General features: G+C 38.7%; 1 long non-coding RNA gene across 4 annotated transcripts; it reads left to right on the plus strand.

The window, feature by feature from the left end:
- The first annotated feature begins 64 nt into the window (after window positions 1-64).
- Window positions 65-13302, plus strand: LOC110131196 (uncharacterized). 4 transcript variants are annotated; one of them, XR_002312107.2, is made up of 4 exons: window positions 65-242; window positions 656-781; window positions 7206-7328; window positions 13157-13302. It is a non-coding gene; the product is annotated as an uncharacterized lncRNA (long non-coding RNA). The 4 variants fall into 4 exon arrangements; XR_011481938.1 differs by lacking the exon at window positions 65-242 and adding an exon at window positions 8157-8273 and having other exon boundaries at window positions 262-781; XR_002312108.2 differs by lacking the exon at window positions 65-242 and having other exon boundaries at window positions 262-781; window positions 13135-13302.
- The last annotated feature ends 7945 nt before the right edge of the window (window positions 13303-21247 follow it).

A 21247-nucleotide genomic window follows, 5' to 3' on the forward strand; every position in this document is an offset into this window, starting at 1 on the left:
GCCTCGCCGCCCGCAGCCCAGGCAGCCAATGTGCGCGCCGCGGCGCCCTTGCGTCATATACGTGGCGTGACGTGCGCGCACCGGTGACCAATCGCAGCCAGGCTCTAGGCCGAGCGCCGGCGACAGGGGCGGAAGTTCGGCCCCGGGGACGTCGCGGCGCGGCGGCGGCTACCGGCGTGAGCCGGTTGGTGAATGGCGGCCGCCGCCGTCGGAGAGCTGGCCGGCGGGGGTGGGGCGTAGAGGTCCGAGAAGGGTGCGGGAGGGAGACTGGGAGCTGGAGGGGAGGCCGGGAGCGGGAGGAGACTCTCAACCGCCTCACTAAAACCCCAGAGGGATGAGGACAGCCTCGTCACCGGAGCAGGCCTGAAGCTGGCCTCGGCTCAGCACGCAGTGCCCGCGGGGCTGGCACCGAGCCGCAGTCCCGGCCCGGGCTCCTTTTGCCGAGAGTCAGACCACAGTTCCCTCTGCCTGCGGTTTTCACGGGCACCGCGCCCCGAAACCCCCATCGCCAGACAATGGTTCTGCTGGCTCCGCGGCCCTGCCCGCGGGTGAGCCGGAGCGGGCGCTCTCGAGCTGGACGGGCGTGATTCAGCGAGCAGCCCGCAGGAGACGGGAGAATGCCCTGGATGCACAGAAACGCTCATGTTCCCCACAGGCTTCTTTGGTCGCGCCTTGACACGACGCATGCGAGCAACTGCTGTTGGCTCGAGCGTGGCATTTGGAGATCGCACGCGTACTTTGTACCTCTGCTCATTTGACGTGTTGTCACGGATCATGAAAGGTTAGGCAGCGTTCTAAAAATCAATCTTCGGTTTGGTTAAGGATTGATATAATTGTTCGCGTCAAAGCTAAAGCTTTTTGTTCGTTTTCAGAACTCTTTCACGCTCTTCGTAATTGAGACCCATTAAGAAGTAAAGCCTTATCACTATTGTTCTGTTACACAAGGGCAGCTCTGTCACTTATAATCTGAAAACTTTTTCCTCTGCTTTCTAGGAGTAAACCGGAGTTTTACCTGCTTTGAAGAACTTGGTTTTCTACTAACATTGAGGCCTTTTGTTTGCTGTTTTCATTGAGCATAGATTGGAGAGGTTTTAGGGATCAAATTTTTTTCTTAGTGTACAGACGCATTTTAGAATTTATTAGAGCGTCTACTTAGAAACTCTGCTTGCATAGTTATTCAACTTTTTAATAAACACATACTCTATAAATAAAGTAAGTGCTTTCAATAAAGAGATTTGGGTCAGGCAAGGTTTTAGAGGAACCAAAATCAAATTGTCTTCATTTAAAGAAATTGCCTGCCTTGGAAACTTTTGACTCTAAGTCAGGAAAAATCAAAGATCTTGAGAAATAATGCCCTTTCGTTTCATAAAAATTTAAAACTTTTATATGGCAAAAGGCATTTGACAAACGTAAATTATTTAATGGCCCACTGAAATTATTGGCGATGTATCATGGGCAGAGTTAACACCATAGTGATTAAAATACTTAAGCGACATTTCCAAGAGTGTGGTTAAAAAACACGGTCAGTCGGCGACTCTCCATCCAAAAGTTTATCCGCACAGTGACTACTTGGAAGAGTGAGAGCTTTTAAACAACTGAATTTGGTTGGATGATACATAAATTTAGCCAAGCAGAGCCAAATCAGTATTAACCAGTATTCTTGTAGAACTTGTGATACAAGTTGAGCCTTGTGAGCCAGATCCTGTAATTAATTATCACAGGCAGTGCTGACACGAAATATCCAGTTAGCTGTTGCTCATCAAGCTCTAAAAGCTGGGCTCAGACTCACAAGTGGACTAATCAGCTTTGGGGGGGGGATTGGTGAGGGTGTGGTCTTGACCTCTCCTATGCGGTGCCACCTTATTCTACTTTGAAAAGACACAAATGAGAAGCTAGATGTTTTTGCCCTTAAGAAAAAAACAAAACTTGAAATAAGATATATTAATAAATGTGATCTTGCTTACCAGCTCACTGAGTTTTCTCAGGGTAGTCATGGGCCTGCCACTTTGGCAGCTGCCATGGTTATATGTGTCCTGTGGTGTTATGGTTCACTGCTAAGCATGTGTGCTATACTGAGCCCAGTAGTTTTAAGCTGCTGATTAAAACTACTTAAGAGACCAGTGGTCCATCCTGTCATTGATTAGGAGGCTCCTGTGGTCAGAGTACTACTCACCTACCTGTATAGATTTGCACTTGGAACGTCAGCACCCGAACTTGTTAAAGCAGTGTTCAGACTGAGCGAACAGGCTTGCAAATAGTGGTCCAGACATCCAGAAGTAAGGTAATACCTCTGAAAAGGCAATGCTCCAGAAAGAAGCCATAAGATGGAGGACTTCTCCTCCAGCTGAACAGAATGCCCATGTAGCAGTTATTAATACTTTTCTCAGCAAAACATGTGTCCTTGAACTCATCATGGTGGGTGGGACTTCGTCAGCATGTTTAAAACGCTAACGCCAACATTTGGGAGGTAAAGGAGACTAAGGGCCTGAGCAAAAGCCTTACGGAGGATGAAACACTGCGGAAAACTACAAGTGAGCAAAAGCGAGAGGAGCAGAGGGTTGTTTACAGGACGGCAGGTCTGGAAAGGAGTCATTGATTCCACTTATACCAGATATATAAAAATTAGAGGAGTTCAACTCTTCTTTCTTCTTGGATTTATTAGGGTCATGAATGGTGGATTGAGGCTGTAATGAAGTCTGATTAAAAAAAAATAAAGCAAGAGTATTGCCATTGCAATGATAGATCAAATGTGATGACAACAACCTAGAAAAATTACTATATTGAAAGGTATGATGATGTACCAAGTATATTTAACAGAGGCAAGTATCCTTGTGGATGTCTGGATACCAGTAAAGAGGGCAATCTTAAGTATATCCTCAAACTTAAAAAGTGTCCTAAAAGTTCAGGGATACAACCATGGCTCCTGTTAACATTGTAACAGTTTATTTTCCTTTTTTTCTGTTATAGAACAGCCTGTTTTATATGTAAAATGAATCTTCTTATGTAATTTGTTTTAAAAAATGTTAAAAATGGATAGTATACTTAAATTTCTGTGCACATATAATTTTCAGTGTGTGAATGTTGTTTAAAGCATGCTCTGTGTTAAAAAGTGACAGTGTTCTTCCCCTAAGTTATTGACTTAAAGTTTTGTTGTCTTTTTAATAGCTATATATTTTGTGTATTTATTATTTTTAATTGAGGTATGATTGACATATATTAGCTTCAAGTATATGAAATGATTCAATATTTGTATTTCACAAAATAAGTCTCATATTTAAAGTATGATTTTTCTTGGGATGAGGATTTCAAGTCTTTTAAATATGCTAGATAAATAATAACCAAACAACAGTGATGCATCATCATTTCTATGCAATTTTTAGTCACAGAAATTTCCGGCAGGCAATTAAGCTTGTTACAAGCCTTTCAAGTTCAAAGTCTGTATAGGCTAGTTCCTATACTTGGGCTATTATGTTTTGACCCAGTCAGACATGGAAACTGTCAGGTGATTGCTAAAAATGTAAATATGTTTAGATAAAAGAATCCTGCTGGATCAGAAATGAACGTTTTATTAAGTCATCAAGGCCAATCATTAGAGGTATTTTTTCTCTGTAAAATTGACTTAAGGCAGTTTTAAAAAAACCTTTTAAAACTATTTTAAGAAATAGTTCTCTTTAATAAATCTCTATTATGTCTATATTCTGCCCTTTTATGTCTAACTTTAATCAACTTGAGTACAGACACTCAAGTTACTTAGGTAAGTCTTCAAATCAGATGAAACTGTTTTCACATTTGAAACCCTGCCTCTTAATATAATGAATATTTACTTCTGTGGAGGTTCAGCATGCATATTCTGATGTGACAGATTAATAAAAAGAATATTTCTATTTGCCTACTGGAAGGAAGTGTTTTCTTGGGATACTGAATAAAGGACTTACTGTGAACCTATAACTCTTCATAGCATCTTCGTACCATGTCATTCTTATGACTGATTCACATACTGGTATCTGGACTAACCTAAGAATATTCCTCTTATGTTTAGATTATTTGGGAGTTTTTGGAAATCAGGAGGACCACAGTCTCCATGTAACTGTTTAGGACATATTAAATTATGCCACAGTCTGAAGTGAGGCAAAAATAGCTTAGAAAAGGAGAATTTAATTTGGCCAGAGAAAAGGAATGGAGTGTAAATAAATCTTAAAAGGTTTGTTATGCATGTTATGGCAAAACTGTCCCTTGACAGGCTTAATTTAAAGAGTTGGCATTTGGAGTGCAGATAATCCAGGCAGACACTGACTCAAGCAGCATTACTAGGGTCAACCTTATGTAAGAAGGAAAATTTCTTCTACTTAAGATAGTTATCGTGTAATGTATTTCTGGAGTCCTCTGATACATTAATACAGTAGATATCCAGTTTATCTGGATATGATTAGGTTACTTTCCCTCCAGAAATCCTTTTGGGTATCCCATTCCCTGTCTTCCTAAATTTTCTATGCAGGCTTCTACTTTTTTCTCAGTCCCTTTAATGATGGTGTTCACTGGGTTTTTGTCTTTGGGTGCCTGGGATTTTCAGTGCATGCACCCTTACCCTCATAGCTTTGGCCTCCCTTCCTCCTCTTCACTTGTTAAAATGCCTAGCCTATGCCAGGCATTCTGCTATCTTATGATGGACAATATAAACATTATATCTACCTCCAATGGAATTTATATACAAATGAGGAAAGAGAAAAAAAGTTACTAAGTGAATAATATATAGTAATAGGTGCTATAAAGGACTTTAATAATAGTGGGGCAGTTAATTCAGACAGAAGTCAAGGGGCAGTGTCTCCCAGGAGACCCAGACCTAAATGGTAAGAATTAATCATTTGGTGGAGGAGGAGGAGGAGGAAAGAGATTCTTGGTGGAGGAAATGACAGTAGAAATACCCAAGGTGGGAAAAGTTTGGTTGTCCTCAAGAAGCTGATAGGGTTGAGAGGTTGCAGCAAAATCAAAGGGAAGAAAGGTGGGAGGCAGTTTTGCTCTTTGGCAGGGGCTGGATCATGCAGCAGCCTTGTAGTCTGTGGTAAGCACGTGCCTGTTCAGTCTCTTCAGTCGTGTCTCACTCTTTTCCACCACATGAACTGCAGCCCTCCAGGCTCCTCTGTCCATGGGGTTTTCCTGGCCAAAATACTGGAGTGGGTTGCCATTTCCTTGGGCTTCCTGGTAGCTCAGTCAGTAAAGAATCTGCCTGCAGTGTAGGAGACCTGAGTTCGATCCCTGGGTCGGGAAGATCCCCTGGAGAAGAAAATAACTACCCACTCCAGTATCCTTGCCTGGAAAATCCCATGGACAGAGGAGCCTGATGGGCAGCAGTCCATGGGGTCATGAAGAGTCGGGCATGACTGAGCAACTAACACTTTCACTTTCTCCAATATAAGACCAGTAAAAGTCTATTTTATTTTATCCTATGGTGCTGAACTTTGTAGGCACACTGACATGTTTCATAATTCACATGTCCATTTTCACTGGCAACTGTTTGTAAAGAGTAAATAAAAAGCATAAAAGAAACAAAGATCCTCAAATTATGCTTGGAGAAAGGTCTATTTCTGAATATTTCAGGGATATAGATATGTGGAAATGCCTAAAAGTTGTATATTTTAAGTATTCATAGAACAAAGTCCTGATAACTATATTAGAAAAGCTAAAATGTATTGTGCTCATTGTTTTCCAATCTGTGCTAGACACATTTTCATTTTTTCTTGAACTTAGAAAAAAATCAGGCTCTGAGATAAGAATTGGTTAAAAAAAAATGAACATATAGTAGGTGATATCACTTGAGATATCTATATTTGACGTATTTTTTCACAATGTCTGTTAGTGAGGAATTAACCAGTTGAATTAATGAAGAAAATATTTGGTAATATTAAATGAAAAAAGGGTAGAAGTTATAATTGGCACAACTACAAAACTACAACATTGTAAAAATACAAGTTTAGAAATAAACAAATGTCAGCAGTGTTATAACCACTTATTGTTGGGGGTGGGGAATATCAAATGAACACTTAGCAGATTTAAGTCATAGCCAATATTCTTAATATTTTCTGAATCTCAGGGACTATTTTCAGAAAATGAATGTCTGAAATGTTATTTACATGGAAGAAATCTGGAACATTTCATTATATGATGACTACTGAAGGGGGAACAAAAGTCAAAATATTTTAAAAAGATCTTAAAAAATAATGCCTCTGTCTCATATGCCAACAAGATGCATTGCTATTGTGAACATATGTGATACATGTATTAATAAATAGTCATTACAAAAATAGGAAGGGACATTTGTGTGGCAATTTGAAACAGGGAGCTAGAATTTGTCCCAGAAGAGGTGGTTCTGATAGGTCTGTAGCCTTGTTATAATCTCTGCAGTAGAGATGAATTTTCCATTTCCTTTTCCCTTTTTTGCTTAAAAAATTCTTTAGAAAATTGCACCAGAAACTCTGCCACAATGAGGGTGTCTATATACCATATCTGTGGTTATAAACCAAAAAATTACTTGTAAATATATGATTGACATTTGGAAACATCTAGAACTTGAGTCAAAGGTAATTTTTGTATTATGTAAGAGAAGTCAAATTGGAATGTGACTGTAAGCAGAAATTAAATCAGTTTTATTATATCTATCTGGAGGAAGATTATGAGAACTGAAGCAAGATGATAACCAGGCATATAGAACAGTAGAGCCTAAAGATTTGAGGGTTGTCAGTATTTATCCAACACTATCTGGGGAAGAGGTGCTAAATCTGTATACAGTGAACATGCTGGTTTGTGTTCTGGTCTATACATTATCTTCTATGAGTTTGGTGAAAGGGAGTCACAAAATATGATTATGTAATAAGTTACTGGAGTTCCATCCTCTTCTCATTCTCATGAATATTTCAAGAGAAATTGTTTTCTAGACCAATCCTACTCAAAGTTTGGTCTGTAATCTAGAACCAACCAACCTACACACTCTTTGTTGCTGGTCTGAGAAAAGATAAGTATAAAAATATTTAAAACTTTTATAGCAACTTGATAGGGTAACTTTATGTCTATTGAATTTAATTTTATAAATTAAGCTTGTACTTTTAAGTATTTGAAATTTTCATTTTTAATTCACTTATTAAGAAATACTGCTGAAAACTTTGGAAATTGATTATTTAATGAAAATAATTGCTATGGGTACCTTCCTTTAGTCTTTGCTGCATGAGGCTGCTCCATGATCTCAGGTGCACCAACCCCAAGACCACAGATCAGTACCAGTTCTGCACAGCAGGGCCAGTAACCAGGCTGCGCAGCAGGAGGCAATTGGCAGGCAAGTAAGTGAAGCCTCATCTGTATTTATAGCTGCTCTACATCATTCACATTACTGCCTGAACTCTGCATCCTGCTCAACAAGATCAATAAATGTATGCACTTGAATCATCCCCACACCACCACCACCCCTCTACTCTCTGGCAGAAAATTGCCTTCCATGGAATCAACCCCTGGTACCAAAATGATTGGGGACTGATACCTGACAATATTATTTATTCCTCATCTGTCCATCCTGGGTTGCTGTCATCAAGAGGAAAGAAACCATTCATACTACTTCTCAGCTTCCTTTAATAAGCTTTAAGAACTATGATTGTGGTTTTACAAATATATAAATATGTTTAGGGATATATGGGTCTGTGCCAGTCAGAACATCTTAGAGTTACTGCAGCACACTTCCATAGATTTAAAAAGGAAACTGAAAATGTTATTATTTACAGCATCAGATGACAGTGAGGAAAAGTATGTCAACAACAAACTTACAGACTTTTTATAGTCTTCGGGAAATGTATTCTTTAACCCAGATTGCTTTTTACTGCTATTGAAGCCCTTCTGCTTATATTTAGTATTCATTGTGTAAAGTAAGCTCACTATTTTTCACAAGTAATGATGGAAATGGAACTCTGTTGAATAGTTTTATGCACTGTTGCTTCCCCAAATAACTCTATACAAGTTCCTGATGTTTACATGTCATATGATCCTTTCAATTAATTTTAAATGGCTTTGAAAAGTTCTTACAGAGGAGTATTTATAGTTATAAGAAGTAATTAGCCTCCAATTAAAATGAGTAAATTAAGAAAATATATTTTTCTTCATTAACATGTTATTTGTAGACCTGAATTGATTTTGATGAAATTCAACTGGTTAATTCCTCACTGATGGACATTGTGAATATCAATGATCAATGTCTCTTCTCTCCAGTGTTCTTGCCAATGAGAAAGGGAACAGAGGTGAGCAAAACCATCTAACCTCACATTGCCATAGAGTCTTACTCTCTTGGATATGTCTTGTCCAAAGCCCATCATCATCCTGCTCTATGGACAGGCTTTGTGATAAACACTTTATGAGCATTATCTGACAACCTACTTGGCAGATGAGAAAACGCATCCTTGATTTTTTTTTTTTGAAACCCTCTTGTTTCATCCACCACTCTGGGGGATCCTGGTTTATCTCTCCATGTCTTCCTAATCTCCAAATGTTGATATTTTTAAGGATATTTATTATTTTTTCTCTGGTATACTCTTATACTCTACAGTCTCAGAGTCATTTAGAAGATTTCTTTGGTTTCAACTTCCAAACATTACCTGTGCTTCCAGTAGACTTCTGTCTTGAGTACCATATACATATTTTCATGGTATGAACTCCAAGTACCTCATGCTTCATGGCCAAAGCTGAGTCAATAATCTCCCTTCCCTATGAGATCAGTTGTTTTTTTTTTTGTTGTTGTTGTTGTCTTGATACCAGTGACTTTTGTCTCAGGCCATCAGATGCCCCAGCTAGAAACCTGGCAGTCATACTAGCCTCCTTCCTTCTATTCACTTATAGTTCAGTTCAGTCGCTCAGTCGTGTCTGACTCTTTGCGACACCATGGACTGCTGCACGCCAGGCTTCCCTGTCCATCAGTAACTCCTGGAATGCATGTCCATCAAATCAGTCTATCCTACCATCTCATCCTCTGTTGTCCCCTTCTCGTCCTGCCTTCAATCTTTCCCAGCATCAGGGTCTTTCCCAAGGAATTGGTTCTTTGCATATGATGAAGGTGGCCAAACTGTTGGGAGTTTCAGCTTCAGCATCAGACTTTCCAATGAATATTCAGGACTGATTTCCTTTAGGATTGACTGGTTTGATCTTGTAGTCTGTGAGTTTCTCAAGCGTCTTCTCCAACACCACAGTTAAAAGCATCAATTCTTCAGTGCTCAGGCTTCTTTATAATCCAACTCATATCCATATATGGCTACTGGAAAAGCCATAGCTTTGACTAGACAGAACTTTGTCAGCAAAGTATTGTCTCTGGTTTTTAATATGCTGTCTAGGTTGGTCATAACTTTTCTCCCAAGGAGTAAGTGTCTTTTAAGTTCACGGCTACAGTCACCATCTGCAGTGATTTTGGAGCCCCCCAAAATAAAGTCAGCCACTGTTTCCACTATTTCCCCATCTATTTGCCATGGAGTGATGGGACCGGGTGCCAAGACCTTAGCTTTTTGAATGTTGAGCTTTAAGCCAACTTTTTCACTCTCCTCTTTCACTTTCATCAAGAGGTTCTTTAGCTCTTCTTTGCTTTCTGCCACAAAGGTGGTGGCATCTGCATATCTGAGGTTATGGATATTTCTCCCAGCAATCTTGATTTCAGCTTCTGCTTCATCCAGCCTGGCATTTCCCATGATGTGCTCTGCATATAAGTTAAATGAGCAGGGTGACAATATACAGCCTTGCTGTACTCCTTTGCCAATTCTGAACCAGTCTGTTGTTCCATGTCTGGTTCTAACTGTTGCTTCTTTACATGCATACAGATTTCTCAGGAGGCAGGTAAGGTGTATTCCTATCTCTTGAATTTTCTGCAGTTTGTTGTGATCCACACAGTCAAAGGCTTTGGCATAATCAGTAAAGCAAAAGTAGATGTTTTTCTGGAATTCTCTTGCTTTTTCTATGATGCAATGGATGTTGGCAATTTGATCTCTGATTCCTCTGCCTGTTCTAAACCCAGCTTGAACATCTGGAAGTGCACAGTTCATGTACTGTTAATGCCTGGTTTGGAGAATTTTGAACACTACTTTGCTAGCATGTGAGATGAGTGCAATGCCCTTCTTTGGAACTGGAATGATAACTAACCTTTTCCAGTTCTGTGGCCACTGCTGAGTTTTCCTAATTTGCTGGCATATTGAGTGCAGTACTTTCACAGAGTCATCTTTTAGAATTTGAAATAGCTCAACTGGAATTTTATCACCTCCCTCAGCTTTGTTGGTAGTGATGCTTCCTAAGGTCCACTTGACTCCCCATTCCAGTGTGTCTGGCTCAAGGTGAGAGATCACACCATCGTGATTATCTGTGTCTTGAAGATCTTTTTTGTCTAGTTTTTCTATGTATTCTTGCCACCTCTTTTTAATATCTTCTGTTCCTGTTAGGTCCATACCATTTCTGTCCTTTATTGTGCCCATCTTTGCATGAAATATTCCCTTGCTATCTCTAATTTTCTTTAAAGATCTCTTGTCTTTCCCATTCTATTGTTTTCCTCTATTTCTTTGCATTGATCACTGAGGAATGCTTTCTTATCCCTCCTTGCAATTCTTTGGAACTCTGCATTTAAATGGGTATATCTTTCCTTTTATACTTTGCCTTTAGCTTCTCTTTTCTCAGCTATTTTTAAGGCCTCCTCAGACAACCATTTTGCCTTTTTGCATTTCTTTTCTTGGGGATGGTTTTGATCATATTCTACTGTATGATGTCATGAACCTCTGTCCACAGTTCTTCAAGCATTCTGTCTATCAGATCTAATCCCTCAAATCTGTCACTTCCAGTGTATAATCATAAGGGATTTGATTTAGGTCATACCTGAATGGTCTAGTGGTTTTCCCTACTTTTTCAATTTAAGTCTGAATTTGGCAATAAGGAGTTTATGATCTGAGCCACAGTCAGCTCCTGGTCTTGTTTTTGCTGACTGTATAGAGTTTTTCCATCTTTGGATGCAAAGAATGTAATCAGTCTGATTTTGGTATTGATCATCTGGTGATGTCCACGTGTAGAGTTGTTTTCTTGTGTTGTTGGAAGAGGGTGTTTGGTATGACCAGTGCGTTCTCCTGGCAAAACTCTTTTAGCCTTTGCCCTGCTTCATTCTGTACTCCAAGGCCAGATTTTGTCTGTTACTCCAGGTATCTCTTGACTTCTTACTTTTGCATTCTAGTCCCCTATGATGAAAAGGACATCGTTTATTGGTGTTGGTTTTAGAAGGTCTTGTAGGTCTTCATAGAGCCAGTGAACTTCAGCTTCAGCATTACTGGTTGGGGCAGAGACTTGGATTGCTGAAGGATTACTTCAATTATAATTGGCTGCCCATTTCTGTAGAGTCTGTCTACTAAAAATCTCAGAAAGTGGTCCTCTCCCTCCACTTTTTACTGTTAAGCTTCCTTCATTTGTTCTCCCTTCCTTCATTCATCCCTTTAACAATTTATGCTAAGATGTACTGAAATAGCTTGATTCAATGACTGCTAGTCTTGTCTCCATCTGATCCATCCTGTATTTTTAAAAAATTCAATGTCTTTTTAAGAAAAGCTAATCTGATCTTGTCATTCTCCTACTTAGAATTTGTCAGTGGCCCTCTATTAACTTTTAGAGAAAGTCCAAATTAGCTGACACTTAAGACTCTCTAAATTATGCCTTTGACTTCCCAGAGCTACTTCCTTCTCTACTGTTCCTCTCTAGTCTTTGAAATAAATTGTGGTTTCCAAAATGTTTGCCATGCTTTCTCATGGCATGGTCTGCAGTTCCTTTTACCTGAAAAGTTCTCTTTCCACGTCCCCTAAAACTCTACAATTAATTAGCTTATGAAGTTTTCCTGGTTGCATATCAATGTAGGTACCCCTTTCCCTGTGCTTCCACGGTATCTTGTGCATACCTCTATTGAAGCATTCATTGCATTATGATAGCCAATTTTGTAAACTCCATCTGTCTGTCTCATACCCCATGAAACTTTCCAAGGCAGAAGCTAGGTTCTATTAATTTCCCTGTGCCTAACACATTACTTGGCACATAGTATTTAATAAACAATTCCATATTTTGTGGTATTGCTTCATGCTTGATTTAAAGATGTTTAGAAGACATTGCTGGTGGTTGGGAGGACACAGAACCCAAAAAATAGGATCTAGCAGCAGATAATGAGGTTAGAATGTGAAATCAAGAAAGTCATGATAGCAGGCTGGCTTATCTTGGATAGTATCAAAGACTGTTTACTCTCTTTTTTGATTGTTATTGCTATATTTGAGTATTTTTCCTAAAAGATTATTAATATCATAGTTTTTACATGTCTGTTTAGAATTATCTTACTTTTTATTCCTTGTAAAGAATAACAAGACAAAAGAACTCACAAGTAGTATCGGTGACTCAGAAATAAATTATTGATTGAGTATAGATTCAGGAAGTCAGTCCTGAAATCAGTCCTGAATATTCATTGGAAGAACTGATGCTGAAACTCCAATACTTTGGCCACCTGATTCGAAGAACTGACTCATTGTAAAAAACCGTGATGCTGGAAAAGATTAAAGGGAGAAGGGGACGACAGAGGATGAGATGGTCGGATGGCATCACCGACTCGATGGATATGAGTTTGAGTAAGCTCCAGGAGTTGCTGATGAACAGGGAAGCCTGGTGTTCTGCAGTCCATGGCGTCATAGAGTTGGACACGACTGCGCGGCTGAACTGACTGAGTTTTGCACAGAGAATTCTAGACTTGACTTCCCCATTGGCGCCATCCTCACTTTGGTGCCCTGTAAGGCAGAGAGGAGTTATGGTCTGAGAAAAAACTTAACGTGGCACCTAAAGCAAATTTTTTATAATAATTTTTAGTTCTATTCGTGTGATTAAGATTTTAGATTTGCCAAAATGTGTACTTGAAGATGGGGTTAACTTTTTAAAAATTTAAGGAAACTTTTCCTTTGTCTTGCCTATTTTACCAAAGGAATGTTAATTAGTATTAAAGTTTGAGAAGAGTGTGGCATGTGTTCTGTTGACTGGTGAGGAATTGCTACATACACTGAAGGTACTGACGAATCATTGGTAATGATAGTTATATAAGAACAGATTTTATAATATTTATAATAGTTTTCCTTAAATCCTTTTTGAGAGGGGATAATTCTGGCTACTGGACATGCAAGACTTCATTCAGTATGGCAAACATCTTGTGGTAGTTGTATCCTATTTAGGATTTTATCCTACAACCATGCACACAATTTATGATTATGAAATCATTAAACATGGCCCTTCAAGGTTTGTTTGTTTGTTTTAATTCTTGGATCCCTCGATTCTACATAACAGAATGTTTCATTTTTATAGGGGCTTTTTATCTTTTCAAATCACTCTATGTGGCCCAGCCTGTCTGTCTCCCATGGTTATTGCATAAGGTTATTGTAAAGTGTTTTTATCTGTGTGCCTTTTTGAAGCAGCTGAGATTCAGAAGCTGTTAGAATGATGAGAGGCATCAAATACACTCAGGGGATGGAGGATGGTGTTTTTCCAAATATAAGAAGATGAGAGAATTTTAGAGCCATATCAAGATGGAACTTGAAAGGCATAGAAGATTATCCAGTTATAACTCAGGGAACAGAGCCCTAGAGAGAATAAGTGACTCACCAAATGCTCACAGAACGTGGTAAAGTCATATCAGAGCCAAGGGGAAGTCCTAACAGAACATAACTTGTATCTCCATGCAATTTAACTCACAAATGATTGCCTTTATATTATCTGATTGCATTTATTGCTAATTCTAATAAGGTATTGGAAGGAGAGTTGGCTACCCCATCTTCCATAAAAAAGGTTGAAACACTTGTAACTAAGCTAGTAAAAACTGAAACCTGCTGCCAGACTCATTATTTTTCTCAGAAAACCAGGATCCACAGGTTAAACAAATACTCAAATCTCCTCTGAGGCTGTGGATATCAAACTCTTTAGAGGCACCTGGGATTCTGATTCACAAGTTGGGATCTGTGAATGCTAAAAGGTCCCACATGCTGCTCCTCTAGGGTAGCTCATCATTAGGCAGAGTGAAAGCATGCCTTTGGTAGTCTGTCACACTGGAAGACAAAATCATCTATTTCTAGTGCACTGGGGCACACAAAACTCCCCGTGGTTCCAAGAGTTGTGATTGCAGTAGCAACTTAGCAGGTGTAATAATATCTCTGGTAACTGAGGCCCATGACACTTATACAAATTGGTATCTGAAGAGACAGGAGAGAGGGGGACACAATTTTAAGGATTTTACCGCCTATAGGTGTAAATGTGCCTTAATGGCATGAAGATTGAATTCTTAAATGCTCTGATTTCCAATGAACTTTCCAATGTCCTTATTTTTACTGTGAAAATCTGTGGAGATGGTTGCTATGATGAGTCACACCTGTGTCTTCACCTGTCTCAGGGCAGTTTCTTCTTAAGATTCCTTAAAAAACTGGAAATAGAATGGCCACATGACCCAGCAATCCCACTCCTGGGCATACACACCAAGGAAACCACATCTGAAAGAGACATGTGTACCCCAATGTTCATCGCAGCACTGTTTATAATAGCCAGGACATGGAAGCAACCTAGATGCCCATCAGCAGACTAATGGAAAAGGAAGCTGTGGTACATATACACCATGGAATATTACTCAGCCATTAAAAAGAATTCATTTGAATCAGTTCTAATGAGATGGATGAATTGGAGCCCATTATACAGAGTGAAGTAAGCCAGAAAGATAAAGACCAATACATTATACTAACACGTATATATGGAATTTAAAAAGATGGTAATGATAACCCTATAAACAAAACAGAAAAAGAGGCACAGATGTACAGAACAGACTTTTAGACTCTGTGGGAGAAGGTGAGGGTGGGATGTTTTGAAAGAACAGCATGTATATTATCTATAGTGAAACATCACCAGCCCAGGTTGGATGCATGAGACAAGTGCTCGGGCCTGGTGCCCTGGGAAGACCCAGAGGGATGGGGTGGAGAGGGAGGTGGGAGGGGGGCTCAGGATGGGGAACTCATGTAAATCCATGGCTGATTCTTGTCAATATATGACAAAAACCACTACAATATTGTAAAGTAGTTAGCCTCCAACTAAAAAAAAAACAACAAAAAAAGGTCATGGCATAAAGTCCCAACACACACACACACACTTAAACACACACAAAGATGTTCTGAGCTCTATGCAGCCCATTTTCTTTGCTGAGACAACTGTGTTCTCCATTGAAGAAGGAAGGGTCAGTTAGCACTAACTTTCTATTACTAGAAATGAACTGCAATTGTTCTGGAAATGGAAAGGTGAAAAAAAATGGAGGTCAGAGTTTTCTACGAATACCTGGAACAATTACTGCTTTGCTTGGCTCTGTTCTGATATCAGCCACATGTTAACATCTTTAACAGAAACCATACCATATATTTCAGAACTGCCTGTATTGCCTCTAAGAACAGTCTTCTTGGATGGATCTGACAAAAGCTTCTGTGAGCATTTACTATGCACTGATCTAAGGGATGGAGATCGGGATTGGGTTGGGGGGCGGGGAGAGTAATACAACTGTGAAAAAATGCTGTCCTCAAAAGTTATGACCCAGCAATACCACTTCTAGGCATACACACTGAGGAGACCAGATCTGAAAGAGACATGTGCACCCCAATGTTCATCTCAGCACTGTTTATAATAGCCAGGACATGGAAGCAACCTAGATGCCCATCAGCAGACGAATGGATGAGGAAGCTGTGGTACATATACACCATGGAATATTACTCAGCCATTAAAAAGAATTCATTCGAATCAGTTCTAATGAGATGGACGAAACTGGAGCCCATTATACAGAGCGAAGTAAGCCAGAAAGATAAAGACCATTACAGTATACTAACACATATATATGGAATTTAGAAAGATGGTAATGATAACCCTATATGCAAAACAGAAAAAGAGACTCAGATGTATAGAACAGACTTGTGGACTCTGGGAGAAGGCGAGGGTGGGATGTTTCAAGAGAACAGCATCAAAACATGTATATCTAGGGTGAAACAGATCACCAGTCCAGGTTGGATGCATGAGACAAGTGCTCGGGCCTGGTGTACTGGGAAGACCCAGAAGGATGGGGTGGAGAGGGAGGTGGGAGGGGGGAACGGGATGGGGAATACATGTAAATCCATGGCTAATTCATTTCAATGTATGACAAAAACCACTGCAATGTTGTAATTAGCCTCCAACTAATAAAAATAAATGGGGGGAAAAAAAAGTGACCCCTGTGTAAACAATTACAGTATGGCAAGATAAAATGTATAACATGTTTTCTGCTGGGCATTATGGGAACCCTGAGAAGTGATGCCTAGGACTTCCCTGATGGGGAAGTGGGACTTCCCCAGTGGGACTCTGTGCTCTCAAAACAGGGGACCTGGGTTCGATCCCTCAGGAAACTAGATCCCACATGCTGCAACTAAAGATTCTAAGACCTGGCACAGCCAAATAAATACTTGTATATATTGTGTATGTATGTATGTATATATATATATATATATATATATATATATATATATATACATATACATATATATAAAGAAGTGATGCCTAATACTGCCGGGGTTGAAATGTGGGAGTGAAAGCAAAGAATCTTCTTAAGATCGGACTAGAGTCTGGAAGACGGAGTATAAGAATTTCTGGTCCCAGATTTTGAATCAAATACTCCTAGTATTATGATAATTGGATAAAAAGAACATGAACACTTTTCATATTGGTTGAATTTTTGTAGAGGGATCAAAAACTTGGCAAGAATAGAGAAAAATTCTGTTGTAATGAAGTGTGCTTGAAAACAAAAAAAGACTGCAAGGCTGAATTGTAACTACACTTCTGGTGAGAAGAATTGTAAAGTCTTTTTTTATTGTCTCTGCTGAGAGGAGTCTATCATCTGTTAATATGAATATTTGTGCTTCCAGTATTTTGATTTTTTAATATTAATGAATTACCAAAAAAAAAAAAAAAAAGGAAAGTAAGAAAAGAAAAAGAAAAAAGTACAGTTTATGTCTATGACATTTCTAGATTGATAACTGGGAACTTCCAAATGGACTTGTAAGTTTCTTAAAATAATGTCTACTGATATGATATCACTAACTTTAAGGCCCTACTATTATACTTTCTTATTTTCTGCTTTAAACAATTGTAACAATTACCTTTTAAATAATCTGAATCAAATAAGTTAATTTCCCCATTACAATTATATTCTCTAACTAGGCAAAAGTTTTGTTTAACTGTTCACACCATCATTTCCTTCCCTACAACCGCTGTATGAACGTTAAATCACACTTCTTGCTCTTTTGTTTTTTTAGGTTCACTCAATATGCCTCTATTTATTTTTTATTTTTCCATTTATTTTTATTAGTTGGAGGCTAATTACTTTACAATATTGTAGTGGTTTTTGCATACATTGACATGAATCTTGCTCTTATACACAAAGACACTGAATTCCTATCCCATGATGTAATCAGAGATAATGCAATCAGTCACCAATAAAGACACATTCCTTAGGTGAGATGCTTTTGTTGGGGGCATTAAGATCAAAATATGTGTAATGGCCAGAGAAGATCTAGCTACATTGTAGCACTAAAGTAGCTATACTACATGATAAGATTCCAAGTCAAGTCTCATTAACTTGTCTTAGCCAATAAGAATTCTCTCTTTAGACTACCCATGTAATTGGTTATTCATAAAGAGGAAGTATATTGAACTTTGGCTTTCACTATGGAGCATGGAGACCAACACACTGCATTTTACACACCACCATTCAATAACCTTGGAGAAGGAAATGGCAACCTACTGCAGTAATCTTGCCTGGAAAATTCCATGGACAGAGAAACCCGACAGGCTACAGTCCATGGAGTCGCAAAGAGTTGGCCATGACTGAGCACATCAGCATTCAGTTACCAGAGCAGATTCTGTTCAAACTTGAGTAACCAAGAGTGGCATTGATATCTTCAAAAGGCTCCATTCAATGTCTTATAATATAATTTGATTACTGGAGACTTACTTGATTTAGCAAAAAACCTTAAACAACACAGATTTGAACCGTGTGGATCCACTTATATGTGGATTTTTAAAAATAGTAAATACTAATAGTACCACTCAGTCTCAGGTTGGTTGAAACTGGATTTGGAGCTGCAAATATGGAGGAAAACCACAGGTACATCAGTTCAGTTGCTCATCGTGTCTGACTCTTTGTGATCCTATGGACTGCAGCACCCCAGGCTTCCCTGTCCATCACCAACTCCCAGAGCCTACTCAAACTCATGTCCATCCAACCATCTCATGCTCTGTATATAGTGCTGACCATAAGTTATGGTCAACTGTGAGGAGGGTCAGTATCCCTAACCTCTGCATTGCTCAAGGATCAACTATTGTTTGAAGTTGAATAGTATCTCTTATGAAAAAAGATGGTTTGAATTTAATCAAACTTTTCCTTTGAGCTTTGTGGACCAGTTAAATACAATCTGGTAAGTTTGTATGAAGAATTCTATGCAGCTATCATATATCATAGGCTTCTCAAGTAGCTCAGCAGTAAAGAATCTGCTTGCCAGTGCAGAAGACTTATGTTCCATCTCTGGGTCAGGAAGATGCCCTGGAGAAGAAAATGGCAACCCACTCTAGTATTCCTGCCTGGTAAATCCCATGAACAGAGGAACCTGGCATGCTACAGTCCATGGGTTGCAAAGAGTCGGATACAACTTAGTGACTAAACAACAACAACAAAATCATATTTATATGTATATCATTTCCCAAGAATACTGAAAAGAGATATGGTCCTGAAGCAATGTTAAAGGTATATTATAACTTTATGATATAATCCTAATTCTGAAACATATTCATAGTACATTCAAAGAAAAAGTCTAAAAGAATACATCAAACTGCATATAATTGCTATTTCTGAAGTAGTATAGATTTTAGATATTCTATATTGTATACTTTTATCTTTCAAATTATCCACAGTGCCTTGTATTGCTTTCATATATGAGAAAAACTCCATCCATATGTAAAAAAAAAAAGAAGAAGAAGAAAACTAAGGTTGGGAGTTTTCTGGTGGTCCAGTAGTTAAGACTCTGCTTTCAATGCCAATGGCTGGGGTTCAATCCCTGGTCGAGGAACCGAGATTCTGTAAGTCAAGCAGTGTGGCAAAAAAAAAAAAAAAAAAAAAGAAAGAAAAGAAAAAAAAAGGGGAAAAAAAAGACCCAGGTAATCATAATCAAGTATTGTTTTAATATAATTATATTCCCAGAGCAAAGATAATTTCAGATTATTAAGAAAATAAATTATGGTTAACCTTCTAATTATCAGGTTGATTTTTTTTTTTTAAATTATAAGAAGTACTGATTTTTAAACTTGCCAGTGACCAGACATTACAACTCAGGTGGCATAGTTGGTAAATAATCCATCTGTCAATGCAAGAGGCCCAAGAAACTTAGGTTTGGTCCCTGGGTCAGGAAGATCCCTTGGAGGAGGAAACAGAAATCCACTCTAGTATTCTTGCCTGGAAAATCCCAAGGGAAGAGGAGCCTGTCAAGCTATAGTCCATGGAGTCAGACAAGACTGAGTGACAGAGCAGGCATTGCAAAGCTCTTATTGGACCTGGCTTCAAACTTTGATAATCCTTTGATAATCAAAACATAAATTTTGTGATCATAGTTCCCCCAATTATATGGAATATGTCTGATGTCAAATATTTGTTCTATTGATATTTGGGCTATAGAAATATGATCATGTATAATTTGGTGATGAAGCATTCAAACTACTTCTTAACAAAATGAAGCATTTTTTAACAGAGAAACAAACTATGCACATAATTCTAATAGTCAAATGCTGTACATATATTCAAAAGCAAACTCCCCATCCACATCTGCACCCCAAATCTCCTTGGAGAGAATGATTATTGACAGTTTCTAAGACTTGAGAATGCTTTCACACAGATTGGTATGGTCTACTCACCTTCCCTCCAGTCTGTTCTCTTGGTGTAGGTTTGGTTATCCCAAGAAAGGTCTGTTTTTCTTTTTTTTTAATTTTTGATTTTAGATCTATTAAATCTAAAGTATTGGTTTATATACCATGCACTCATCTGCATCATAGGTGTTTTTTTTTCTGTGCAATATTTTTTAAATTTTTAATTGAAGGATAATTGATTTACAGAATTTTGTTGTTTTCTGTCAAACCTCAACATGAATCAGCCATAGGTATCCGTATATCCCCTCCCTTTTGAACCTCCCATTTCCTGCCCTATCCCACCACTCTAGATTGATACTGAACCCCTGTTTGAATTTCCTTTGCATACAGCAAATTCCCATTGGCTATCTATTTTACATGTGGTAATGTAGGTTTCCATATTACTCTTTCCACACATCTCACCCTCTCCTCCCCTCACCCCATGTCCATATGTCTAATCTCTATGTCTTTCTCCATTGCTGTCCTGTAAATAAATTCTTCAGTATCATTTTTCTAGATTCCAATATATGTGTTACAATATGGTATTTATTTTTCTCTTTCTGACTTTCTGGCTCACTTCACCCTGTAAAATACATTCTAGGTGCCGGGACCAGCCGGCAAAGAGAACAAGTCCCGATAGCAACGGCACGGAAGCCTGAGAAAAAGAAGCTGAAAGTAAAGAATGGGGTCGAGAGGACTGAAATGCTCTTGAGGCAAGTCAGTGATTTTATTGAGCAAAACAGCTACCTTTATACTAGTATAAGCAGAAAACATAGTTCATAAAAATGCCATCTGATTTTTGTCACATCAATACAACTCTCTGTCTTAAGTGATTGCAGAAGCTTACATCTTGTTTTTGGCATTCCAAGATAAACTATTAAGTGAAGGTCACTACTATGTTTTTCTCAAGGAAGAACAAAGGAGACCCAGAAAATGTTTTACTACTTTATCATGGGGTGATGCGACAGAGAATGGCCTCTTTCAAGGCTTTCCCAGGGCCTTTTTGGGCCTTGAGCAGGCCGGCTCCCCGCATCTAGGTTCATCCACCTCATCAGAACTTTCTCAAATGCATTCCTTCTTATGGTTGAGTAATATTCCATTGTGTATATGTACCACAACTTCTTTATCCTTTCATCTGTCGATGGTCATTTAAGTTGCTTCCATGTTCTAGCTATTGTAAATAGTGCTGCAATGAACAATGGGGTGCATGTGTCTCTTTTAATTTTGGTTTCCTCAGGATATATAT

The sequence above is a fragment of the Odocoileus virginianus genome, chromosome 19, assembly GCF_023699985.2.
Source record: "Odocoileus virginianus isolate 20LAN1187 ecotype Illinois chromosome 19, Ovbor_1.2, whole genome shotgun sequence".
NCBI classification, from domain to species: Eukaryota; Metazoa; Chordata; class Mammalia; order Artiodactyla; family Cervidae; genus Odocoileus; species Odocoileus virginianus.